The following is a 13361-nucleotide window of genomic DNA, read 5'->3' as shown; positions in this document are numbered from 1 at the left end:
TCCAAACTCTGACATTATATAATATATAATATCCTGGACTCTGGAAGCCAAGCAGGTACATTTCTGAAAGAAGTCTGGCTCTCTTTAAAAATTCTGACACTGTGCAGTTGAGTATCAAATGGAAATTTTTAGGGGAACATGTTGATCACTTCCTTTCTACTGTAGCTTGGTCCGGGTCATGGTTAATATCATAGCCCATTGCTTTTAAAAAAGCAAAACAAAAAACCCCACAGTCCCAACACTCTCTGCATTGCCCTCTAATCTTCACCAGAGCTGCACATTCACTTTAAATCCTTGCTGGTAGTGCAGGCACAGGAAGGAGAACTCTGTTTCCCTTTAAAATATTCCAGCCTCATGATTCATGGATCAGGCCTGTGTGCTTTTTTTTTCCTAACAGAATTTTCACAACTTCTCCTTCACTTGATTTGCCACCCATTTTCACCTGTACTGTTTAGGGAAAGGGAAACACACACAGTAAGTAATAGTGCAGAAAATTAAGGACAGACTTCCTTTTTGGATTTTAAGTTTGGCTGCTATGTGTAACGCCTCATCGCCAGCCAACACAAACTAATTTCATTTTCATTCCCGTTGAAGTGCTAATTCAATAGAAAGCATATTTTAAAGCCTCAAAGGATAGAGACATCTTTTCAGCTGTCAGTACCAAAATTTACAAAGTGCATGATCATAAAAAAAGGACCACTACGTTGGTTGTATTCAGAGTCTGAATGAGATGCTACCCTCAGAAATCCTGCAGCTGAATCTTTGCATTACAGATATACTGGGGCGAGGAGGCTATTATAAGTTGCCATAATGGTCTGATAAATTCACAATAATCACAGGCAAGTCTGCGGTATTAACTCCAGTATTTTTTTTAAATCCTGGCTACAGCCCTGCTTGAGCCACGGCAGTCAACAGGCAGAAAAACAGTATGTTAACACCAACACAGACAGATAATCACACTTTGTTTAACATCCACAACGACACGCGTGGATTTAGATTCAGAGGGCCAGGCGATGCACACACCTTGTCGTGAGGAAAACAGCACATACCCCTGAGCCACTGTGATGATGGCCGTGTTCTCCTGAATTACGGCACGTTTGTGTATCACCTGCTCTATCACAAACTGCTGAATGCACGTTTTATGTCTGTGGCACAGGGACGTGCGTCTCCTGACTGGACGCGATGACAGGCAGGTAATCTGTCACGCTCACACCGTGCAGCAGCAGCGGCTTTTGGATTAGTCTTCTGTTTGCAAAGGCGGCAGGTGCGCCGACGGAGAGTGGATGGTGCTGATGGCCGTGGTGACAAACAGCCAGTCTACCTGGAGCAGCCGTGCTATCTGATGGAACTCGTGGCAGCTGGTGCAACAGTGCAAGGGAAAGAGAGGCGAAAAAATCAAATCACATCTCTGACCCTTGGATAGAATTTGGATGTGTATTATGTGTGTGTGTGTTAGGTTTGAATTGGTCTGGTGACTTATTGTTCTGTTCTCAGTATAGTTGATAATGTAACTGTAGTGTTTTGAGTGATTATCTTGCAAGTTATGTGTGTGTGAAAAAAGTTTTGCACCATTAAATGGCTCAGGGACTCCTCTCTACTCATTAGCATCTCTTATCAGCCCACCCAGCCAACAGCAATCAGTACCGATCAGTTGAGGCAGGAAGAATCAGGGATGAAAGGAAGAGGCCACGGGTAAACTTCCTGTGGAATGCAGTCTTTTCTATAGCGAAGGGTGGAGTGCTTCTTACAGACAGGAGAGGGGAGCATTAACCCTTTTATTTAAAAAAAAAAATTGTGGTCACAGAACACTAAGCAAGAATACTTCCCTGTGTTAGTAAACAGAGACAGTCGTTTCAAAAGATAAGGCTTTTTTTCAGGGCTGAGGAAATGGTCGTGGTATGTCAAAGCCCTGAGTGAAACAGATAGCATTTAAGTCATTTGTAGCAGTCACGAGTTGGCTGTCAGGCCAGGTGATTTGTTTCAAATGACGTATTTCATCAAGTATTTAAAATAGTCTTCAGTCAGAGTGGGCTGAAGCAGCAGATCTGGGCATAGCTTAAGCTAAGCTTTAAATCCCAATTCTTCCACAAATGCTCACATTAAGATCCACGGCACTATACGTAGGAGTACGCTATTAATTTTGTGATACTTATAGAAGGGCTTCTTGTTTTCTTACTTCCTCTTCAAGATTTCCTGCTCTTTTGTGTGTGTTACTTTATCCAGTTATTACTGATACGTGACATGACCAGAGGCAGAAACACCCAAAAATCTATAAACTTCATATTATTGATTTAAGCAGGAAAAAAGATTGTGAATGTTTATTGTATGTCTTTAGCTGTTTCTCTGCTCAAAATACAATCAGGGACATTCTCTAGTCTTATATCAATTTTATATAATTGTTTTTTTTTATTATTTCCATTTATATTGTCTTATCATTGGGAATTACTGAAAACAGATACTCAGATTTAGAAGCTGCTGACCATCTCAGTGATAACAGATTCAGAGTATAAGGAGATGACCCTGAGATCAGCATCCCTGTGGGGGAAACAAAGTCTCTTCAATCTTAGCTGAGGCAACTTTCTCATATATTAATGTGTGCCTCTGTGTGTTTGTTAATGTTCATCCCAGAAGAATTCGTCTTTAAAAAAAGAAAAAGAGTCTGAAACTCATCACTGCTTAAAATCCAACAAGTCTTCTTTTTCTTTTTTTTATGATTGTAATTTAAAAAAAATATATTTTCAGGTCTAATATTATATATATTATATATATAGGTTTGAGGAAGTGTTTTTTTAACCCTTCTTATTCTTTCTCTTCATCACTTTATCCTTTATGTTGCCTTTGTCCCAGGCCCTGTTTTATGCACAGCACTGTAGTAGCATGGTATGTGATGTCATACGTCACCTTTCAGTCTTTCCTCACTACTCATAAGTTTGTCTTAATTCACCTTTATTGATATTATCATTGTTATTATTATAAGCTCAGCAACACTGAGTCATCAGTGGCTTTGGGGGAAAAAATGCATTTTTATTACCACTTTATCAATATTTGAAATGCTCCTGATTGAATTTCTTTGGCTTTATCATCAAAATATGCGAGCTATCTGCTTAAGTGAATTCCAGCTGCTGTTTAAATGCAAGCGTTGCTATTGTTTTTTATTCGATGACCAAAATAAGGAAAAACAAAAGCACCGAAACAAACCTTTAACGTCAGCAGTGCTGCTTATAACTGAAACCTTTGGCAGTGTGGAGCTCCGATGTAATTATTTTTTGTGTGGAAAGTTCACACTGGATTTAGACTCCACTTTCTGTAGTAGAAAATAAAGTTGCTCGTTCCCTAGAGGGAATGAATATGATATCCTCCCCACTTTTAAACTAACTCTGGCACAGCGGGCTGCATTCATCAGATGTACTACAAACCTCTGGTGGTTTGTAGTTTCACACTAATGAGGAGGTCAGCAGAGTCCTTGTGCCTGACCTCGGAGCCCCATGGGGGACACCGAGCGGGACTAACAACAGCGAAATGGATATGAAAGCACTGATACATGAGACAGCGGGGGTTTGGTTTGTGTCATTTCAAGCTGTGCATAAAAATACTGCTACATTTCTAAGTGCTGTTTAAGTTTTAGGTGATTTTTTTATATAGTTGCCTTACAACTGTACGCAATGCTTTCATGGTCCGATTTATCAACTGACAAAAAAGCTACTGCAAAATAGAGATCGTCAAGGCAATCAAAAAAGAATTCTGTTGAAAAAGTTACAAAATCTCCGCCTCTTTGGCTCTAATTTAATGTCCTATCTCGCCCAGTTTCCATACATGTATACGCTTGCACAAACTTGCTCATTTACTGAATCCCGTGGTAGGATCGTCTGATAAGCTAAATGGAAAAGTGTCCTAAAACAGCTCATGAGAACACGAGAGCCGCCTAAGTGGACTTCTAGTTGGGCTATGATGGCACTCGGTGATTAAAGTAATCTTAACACCAATCAGTTTGCTACTCAGGTTATCTATAACTGCAAGTTTCTAATACATGAAATTCACTGCAGGAGGAAGATTACATGTTTTTTTGGTTTTTAGGGATTTTTTTCTGTAGTTTCAAATCTCCTTTTGTGTAAACTTTTTTGCTGCTTGTAAAGAGTGGACAAAACCATTTGCAAAAGTAATGAAAAACAATCAAATGGAAATGAATAACCCGCAGGAGCAAGAGTAACAAAATGCGTCATCTCCAGGACTGAAACTGCCGTGAGGTCAGGAGGAACTGGCAAGTGTGTTGTTGTTTGTTGGTTTTGAGCTGAGAGGCAGCAATAGCCCACTTTCTTCTGACCAACTGACATGGACTTGCTATAATTACCTTATATTAATCTTTATATGCATCAATTATAACTGATGTGTACTACTCTATAAGCAATTATCACACTTCACTGCAAAACAAATAAATGTCTGACGGAGCCTATTTTTAATTTTTACTTTAACAATTGTTCATAAACCACCCGCACTAATGAAAAGCAATAATTATACCATCCAATTAGCAACCCGCTGCAATATCAGAGGAGTATATCATTAAATTAAGTAAAACACCTAAACCCATCAGAGAGCAGTATGTAACTGAATGTAACTGAATTGAGATTTACTCAGAGAAAATGTAAATCACTTCTACTTAACATTAAAGTTTCTCAAGCTGCCTGCTGATTGATTTACTAACCATCATTAGAGAGATAAATGCTATCATGAGGTAATCCGGGAGTTTATGCAGTAAATCTTTAAACAGCAAAGCTACAAGTACACAGTGTACAGATATGCTAATTTTACTTTGAGTCAGATTTCTTCTCTTCTGTTAAATGCTAGTAACTTCCCCAAAATCAAGTCATTTATTGTGTTGACTTGTACCTTCAGTCACAGGACCAACAAAATCCTGTTAAGACAGCAAACCAATTACCCTAACCTCTAACTAATTGCATAATAAATAACCAAATAAAGCATGATTGGGATTAATAAGTGCTTTCATAGCTTGTTAATGTTAAAAACTATATTAATGAAAGCCACCTGGTCCAACCATTTAATCCCATTAATTGCAAACACATTTTCCTCATTCAGTCTGTATTTGTTTAAGTGATCAAAATACACATGTGAAAGTTTCTCATCTTTGAAACGGCGCTGAGTCATGAACCGGGTTCAAGTCATCTCTCACCGGACACTCTTAGCGTACGTGCAGATCATAGTTCTCTCAAAAGGAGGCTCAGTCGAAGCCCACTTTATGCCTGGATGAAGGGAAAGGTTGACAAACATAAGACAAATGACCAGTCACTGTAAAATGAGATGGATGGTGTGAAATGAAGCAGGTATTGAGCGGGTTGTCATACGCATTAGCAATGTTTCCTGAGCCTGCCATCTCATCTCTGGCCTCCAAAATAACACACAGCTTTCTGGCAGGCGAAGCCGTCCAGACTGAAATAACAACTGAGAGCGAGTAGGAGGATAATGCTTTCTCCTGCTTAAAGTCTAGTTTTTTTTTTATCTGCGCTCCTGGACATTTTTCAAGGGAACCCAGAAATTGTAGATTAAAAAAAAGTAAAGATATATGATATATTTTTAGATTTTCCAAATCAAATAAAACCATACCAATACCACCATTAAAGTGAATACATTTATAATCAGACTTTTACTCACCAACGTCTTTGTGGGCAGTTTTAGAAATGCTCCTGTTGCTTACCCAGCTGGACTCCGTTCTACTTCTGCAATTCCAGACATCAAAAAATTAGTCAAAGTTGGAAGGTAAAGTATTTTCATAACCAACACGAGTGTTGGGCTTTAACTATTAAAATAGAACCGAGAGTTCTGCTGAATAAATTAATTATTACAGCTGTTACTTTGGGAAAACTGACAAAATAATATGAAAAAAACTGCTGCAATGATATATTACCTCATATGCCAATGAGATGATGATGATGTTTAATGTTATTCAAGACTGGCACTGTCAGTGCTGTTTAGATTACAGCATTAAGTCCTGAGTTTAGCCTGACGTTTCAGAGTTGCCTTGTTTTGTTACATTGCAGAAAGAAAATGAGAGCAGGAGAGCAATGCAAGGTTTCCTTTTGATTAGCCACGTCAGTAGTTCTGGGTCTTTACAATATACAGCAAAAGTTTTGAGCCACTTCTTGTTTCTTTATATTTTGTTAGGAAAATGACAAGTAGTTGTGCAAATACATACAAACATACATTCAAATACAGTATATAAGGCAAAAATGAGCTTGACAATCAATATTTGATATGGCCACCTTTCCATTTCAGCACAGCCTGCACTCTCATAGACAGCAGTAGTCTTCAGGAATAGTTCTCCAGGCTTCTTAATGACATTTAAAGCTCTTCTTCTTTGGATGTTGGCTGCCTTTTGTTTTGTTCTCTATAAAGATGATCTTGCACTGCTTCAGTAATGTTGAGGTCTGGGGAGGTCAGTTAAATGTGATGCTTTCCATATGGTATTGTAGGGTGGATTATAATTGGACAGTACTTTACTGTATTCGTTAAATGAATTCATTTTGACAAGATCTCCAAAACGATTGAATGAATGGCAGCATCAGCTGGTGAAGCTCGCTGTCGTACCTCTCTCCTGACCTCCTTTGTAAAAATTGATGCCAATTTGAACCAAAAATTTAAAATTCGTCACACCATTAAATCTATTTAAACTGATTTTCAATTCAGTTCGGTAATTTGGCATACTTCAATCCACCATCCACTCTCCGTTTAAGTCATTCAGCCCTGCAAACATACAGTTAGCCAAAACAGGACTTCCAAAGGAGCGATGCACACATAGCATGAGCACTCTTCAAAAGGAGATGACCTTATTGGGGAGATCTGTTGAATGTAAATTAGGCAGGTGTTCACTTTTTCTGGGTGGAATCAAGCAACTTTCTTACTGCACCTCATAGATTTTATTTGGACATCTTTTAGTAAGATTGATGACATTACTCTTAAACTGAACACATTAATAAAAGGAGGTCAGACAGAGCAGTCACAGGGTCACAGTAATATCATAAAACAACTTTAAGTGCGTGTCTACTGTCACTGGCATGGTAGTGCCAGCAAATGGAGGAAGTCCTAGGCAAGGAAGGATTATTTATAAACAATTTCCCCCCTGAATTGGTGACATTATGAGATCACCGAGGAGTACAATCATATCTGTCAGGTCACAAATCTAGCATATGTGCCTATAATACCGTCGGAACCATAATATCGTTATATGACATCATATTTTTGCCAAGCAATAGGGATGATGAGTGAACAGGGAGCAAGGCCCCAAAAAGGGACCAACTCTCATCCAAACAACCTTAAACTAAGTACTGCACTCAGTTTCCCATGAGTACAAGTGCCAAGTTTGACGTGAATAAGATTAACAGTTCCCAAGATAGGGAGGACAGACAGACAGACAGACAGACAGAGATTCCCTGATTTAACAGTGAAATCCATCCAGCTTGGACCTTCATTACTCAGCATAGAGATTGCGGCATTTTAAGAGAAATTTTTGTGCCTTCAGACAAAGTGGTTTAGATTATCTACCGAAACTGTCTAACAAACTGATTGTGTTTTTTTCTTCTAATTAAACCCCATTTTCAGATCTCCGCAACTGCTTTGCTGATGCGACCGATAGAAATGTTGGCCAACACAACCAAACAGGGCTAAAGTTTTAATAAACTGCTATTATACTTTGAGTTTCATCCACGAGGAACAAGTACCCATTAGTAAAGTTGTCATAATGTCTTGCAAGTGTCAAAGTTGATTAAATGCCGCCTTGTTCACTAAAGGCAGCACAGGGAGGTGGTGACCTGTGGTATTTACTGAGGTTGTATATCCAGTATAATCACTTACTAAACATAGGTAATCGACTATGTTTGAATAACAATAACTTGGCGTATGTTATTGTGGGTATTGTGGGAACCCGATTACCTCAACCCCTGGCACTGCTGTGTGAACCTGAGTCTCTGGAAGCCAGTGTTTGTCTCCATGTTTTAAACTCATTTTCATCAAGAGGACAGATAAGATTGATCCAGAGGAAATATGGAGGAATACTCTCTGGCTTTAAATAAAAGGATTCTGGAAACTTAAAGGATTTTGTTTCTCTCAGCTGACCCAGTTCAATAAATCATTGACTCCAGCTATTAACTACTGTATGAAAGAGGGATGTGTTTGTCTCCTTTAGAAGTCAACAGACGTTGTCAAAGTAAACCACATAGAAGCAATTTTCTCGTGTTTTTCCTGGGCTGTGGTGGATTATAAATCATAGTGCCAGAAGGCCGGGTAAAGTGGTGACAATTTGAAATAACCTCTGTTCCAATAGATCGCTGGTAGTAGCCAGCATCGGGCTGGGAAAGGATTAATGAAGTATGAGATTGGGCTCAGTGCCCTGCACGAAGTCGAGTCACCGCAAAAGTGGAAGCAAAAGAAAGTTCACTTCACCTCAAAGACATAATTTAGCCCACTGTATGTGCTGGCCTCTGACCTAAGGGAGAAAAGAACACCATCACTTCATTAATGTTATTTGCCAGCATAAAACCAAAAATGGTCAGCCTTTGGTTGCTGACAGCATTAAGTACACAGTCAGCATTACTTCTTCCAAAGCTTCTCTGCTATGACAATAGCTCCTATATAGGTCAATTAAATATCCTCAAAACACCATTTACAAATCTTTTTTTTTTTTTTTTTTTTTTTTTTTTAATAGCAAGTTTGCAAAGTAACCATACACTATATATATATATATATATATTTTTATATCTTCACTTCAATAGATAATAATAAAAATTTCATTATAAATATAGTCTATGTTGTGCTCCTAAGATGTAGGTTCAGAGAAAGGAAAAAATAAAGATAACACTGCACCTGTGATATACACTACCAGTGTAAGGTTTGGACACACCTTCTCATTTAATGGTTTTTCTTTAGTTTTATTACTTTCTACAATGTAGATACATACTAAAGATATCAAATGTTCAAGATGGCGCCGAGTATGGCAGCCTCGTCGCGAGCTCCCCCAAGCAACGGCTTTCTTCTGTGTTTAATTTTACTTTTCCTTTATTTTTTCACGAGCAGCACTTGTCTCCTTGTGTACGACCGACAAACCTTACTGGACATAAAAGACGGTCTTTCTTATAACTTTCCAGAGTTCAAGTTTTGCAACACGGACGCTCCGTTTGCAGACCCCCCATTCATCTCACCTGAGACGCCTTTGTTCTCTGGCCCTGGAGGCCGCAAACGCCGACGCAGAGGGAGAAGATCTGGCGTTCTGGTTCGACTGAGACGGCGCACTTACAGACCACCGTTACCCAGTTTATTACTGGGTAATATGCAGTCTCTGGAGAACAAGCTGTGCGAGCTTACCATTTACAAATCTAATCAGGAACATCTAATATGTCCTGTAATCCTTCCAATTATCATGACTGAGGAGACTCGGAGTGAGCTGCACTGTGGCTGTGTGCCACTATGTCACTGTCAATGTCATCACAGCCATTAGCGTGATGTAATCCCGAGGAGCTATCAGCTTCTCTCCAGAGATGTGATCATACTTAAATAAATAACCATAACAGACCCAAAGGTGCAAGGCACACTGTCTAAGGTATAATTTATTACTTTCGCACATGTTATACACACCTTTAACAGTAGATAGAAAGATAGAGAGATAGTTGAGACCCGTAACTGTCAGATGGAAGCGTTTGACTTAGCTGTAGTTTTAATCACAAACACAGCAGTCTTCAAATGTGTGTTATGGTTTGAGAGTCATAACCGATCTGGGGAAAGTGAAACACTGATTATCTGTGACAACACAGCTGCTTGCAGAGCTACACTTGTGCAAGAGTGTCATTAGTTCTCATAATATGACTCAGGCTGAAAGTACTTTTTTTAATGTTTGCTTTTCTTGAGCAAATTCTTTCAAATTAGGTAAGAGTATCATGATCTAAATGCATTTCTAGTAGGAATGGTTATATTTTTACATATTTACAAAACAAAATATACATATATACATTTGTTTTCAATTGCAATTTAAACATGCAGAAACCATACTACAATTACAGTCAGCTGAATGCATCAACTGACTGTAAAAGGTGAAGCTGGCAGGATAATTCCCTTGTTTAAAACAGTTGTCTGTTCAGTTCTTTCAAAGTTTGAGCTAAAATGTCAGCTGCAGACAGATCATTTGGCTTAAAGTCACTTCTGCTCAGTGCCGTTGTCCAATTCCAGCTTTCGTTTTGTGTGTAGACTCCCAAAAGAGGAGTCTACAAACAAAATGTGCATCTGATTAACTGTAATATTCGTTTTGCCTCATATACAATTCAGGCAAAATCACTGTCAGAGGTGGCGAAAGTTCAGACATTCTGTAATTAAGTAGAGGTAAAGATACTAGTGTTAAAAAAAATACTCCAGTAAAAGCTTAAGTACTGATTCAACTTCTTTACTCAAGTAAAAGTGAAAAGGTACAGGCTCTGAAATGTACTCAAAGTAAGAAAGTCGCTCTTTGGAGGTCTAAGAAGCTTGGAAAGAAAAGCCCCTGGATTTCTTTAAGTTCTTCTTTGGAGGTCGTTTCTACCAGCTAGTTTTATGCAAAGCTAACTGAAACTTGTTATGTTAATGTAATCATAAAATCATATTAGTTGATGGAAATAAAAACTTTATTTTAGTCTAAATTTGGGGAGAAAGTTAACAGAAGGAGAGAAAAATAGAAGAAAAGGGGGAGAGAGAGAGAGAGAAGGGGAGAGAGAGTACAAACAATGTGAATCTGCTTCAACACCTGCTGAGAGGAAAAAAACCAGCAGACAGACCACAGCAACAACTATCATATATATTAATAACAATGACAATACTACTGAACAGCGCACAGTACTAATAATACAAGATATTTTTAGAGGCAGCAGCTGCCCAAGATAGTGTGTGTCTGCGAGTACCTGTGTGCACACCTGTGTGTGCGTGAGCACGCTTGTGTAGGTTTCTCCATGTAAGTGTCTAATAGTGGGTGTGGGAGGCTACAGCCCCACAAGACCTGAAGCAGGCATGGAGGAGACCTGGGCCCCAGATTTTCCTAGGCCCCCCAGAGCATGAGAGCCCCAGGATTATCACTACAGGGACAACTGCAGCCTCCAGATAGAGAAGAGCAGAAGAGAGTCTTGGGGGAGGTCATCCAGCAGCCAGAGTGCAGAAGCCCCGGGGGGCTGTGGCGACCAGCCTGGAGGCTCTGCCAGCAGCTGGCTACACCAGAGCAGACTGAGGTCTGGGGCTAGAAACCCGAGACCCAGAAGCACCCCACCCCCAAGCAGGGGCCCGACAGAGGGTGGGGCATCAGTACCTGGGAGGGAGTGTGGCAATGGGAAATAGGCCCCCACACCTGGGGGAGCCTGAGATGTTCTAACAGAGAGGTGGAGTCTAAGACCTGACCTTACACACTAACATATACAAACACTCACACAAATACCCAAAAAGGAGACACACAGTAATGAATGTCGTCTAATAAATATTCTCAGCTTGAATCAGATAACCAGAACATGAGCAGAGAAAAAGAAGGAGAGTAAACAAAAAAGAGCTCAGTTTCCAGTTGCCTACATTGTAGAGGGTGACTTTGTCTCTAAACAGAAAACGAGTAGGGGTTCAGCACGTGGGGGATGCCTAAATGAAATGGCTCAGCATGGGGAGAAGAATCATAATGCACAATAATTTCCATTGAGAGCTTCAGTAGATTTTCTTAATGTACAGGCTGTGATCAGCTGATCTAAATCCATCATGGTACAGCATACTAACCCGTTTATTCTGCACTAACCTATAGAGTATTTTCATGCAATCTTTAAATAACTCAGTTACTCTACCTCAGTCTGTCTTTTGCAGAAGGTTTTGCAATATGAAAAAACATAATGTTACGTGGTAAATGGACTGATTCAGCGCTTTTCTACTCTCCCAGAGTACTCAAAGCACTGTATACAACATGTCACATTCACCCAATCACACCCATTCTCTCAAGCACTGACTCTAAACTGAAGGCTTTTCTAACAACATTCAAACACATTCATACTCCGATGGATGCATCGGAGAGCAACTTGGGGTTAGTATCTTGCCATGCAGACTGGAGGAGCCAGAGATCGAACCACCAACCTTCCGATCAGTATGCTCTACCTCCTGAGCTACAGCCACCCAGACATGTAGTCTGGGGGTGGCTATCTGAATTAAAAACACGAGGACTTACATGTAAACTTCAAATGTCCAGTTTATCAAATACCACTGAGAGTCCTTATATTTAAATCTGACTCCAGCTTGTTGGTCTGGTGAACAACTCGTCACCTGACTCAACTAGGCTCTCCTCCACACTGTTCTTATTTAGTGCTTTACAAACCTGAACATTACGACTAACAGGTGGATTTTCCCGTTTGAGTGCAGCTAGTGAAACAGTGAACAGAGACAGAGAAAGTGGACAGTATATCTTTGGTTCCTTAACATCAAACCCATTGTTGCCGCCAGGGACAGCCACAAGTGCTCCCCTTAAACGTATTTTTTGTTTTAGTGTCCTTATTTTCCTTTGAGTTCTCGATTCTGTCGCTAGTTAGCTAACTTCAACTAATCTAAGTCCATTACCCGCCACTCGCCAATCAAGCAGATGATGTCACCTTGTGTATTGACAGAAGATGGTACTTAATATGTTTTTAAAACTTTCCAAATCCAGCTTCACAAACAATGTTACAGCTATGTCAGTTTTTGAGAGCAGGGCTTCATGATTTAAATGAGCATTTATATATAACACATGTTCATGTTCCCTTTAAAGGCTTGCATTGATGTAAAATAATACCTCCCCTCTTAACCGTTAAGCCTAAAGTAGCGATCCTGTTTTGAAAATGTAAGGAGTAGAAATTACAGATATTTGTTTAAAAATCTAGGGAGCAAAATTTAAAAACTGTCAGAAAAAAAACTACTCAAGTAAATTACAGATACCTAAAAATGTATTCTTAAGTACAAAAACAAAGTATTTGTACTTTGTTTCTTCCCAGCTCTGGTCACTTTTACTATATGAATATCATAATAGCACTATTATTGAACTCACACAGATAATTTATACTTCTATGTTAAATCTAAACCACAGTACGGTATATCATAACTACAAATCCCTCTGAAACCCCATGAGATAATCTGCACTGTAACCCGCCATGCACCTGCCTGGAAATGTAGCTAAATTTTGATGTAGCCCACAGCTATTGTGATTAGCTTTTTCAGTGCCAGTTTCAGTAACATTTCTGGCTACATTTTCACAGTGTTTTTGTGAGTTATAAGTGTGAGAGTAATAATAGTTACCTCAATATAAGTAAGGAGTCATATATGTCAGCAAATTTCTGGCAGGAGATGGT

The sequence above is a fragment of the Aulonocara sp. 'chitande type north' Nkhata Bay genome, linkage group LG12 (genome assembly GCF_057382095.1).
Source record: "Aulonocara sp. 'chitande type north' Nkhata Bay isolate Kocher_YH1m ecotype deep benthic linkage group LG12, A_spYH_male_GT1.1, whole genome shotgun sequence".
NCBI classification, from domain to species: Eukaryota; Metazoa; Chordata; class Actinopteri; order Cichliformes; family Cichlidae; genus Aulonocara; species Aulonocara sp. 'chitande type north' Nkhata Bay.
Note: the sequence above shows the minus strand (reverse complement) of the source record.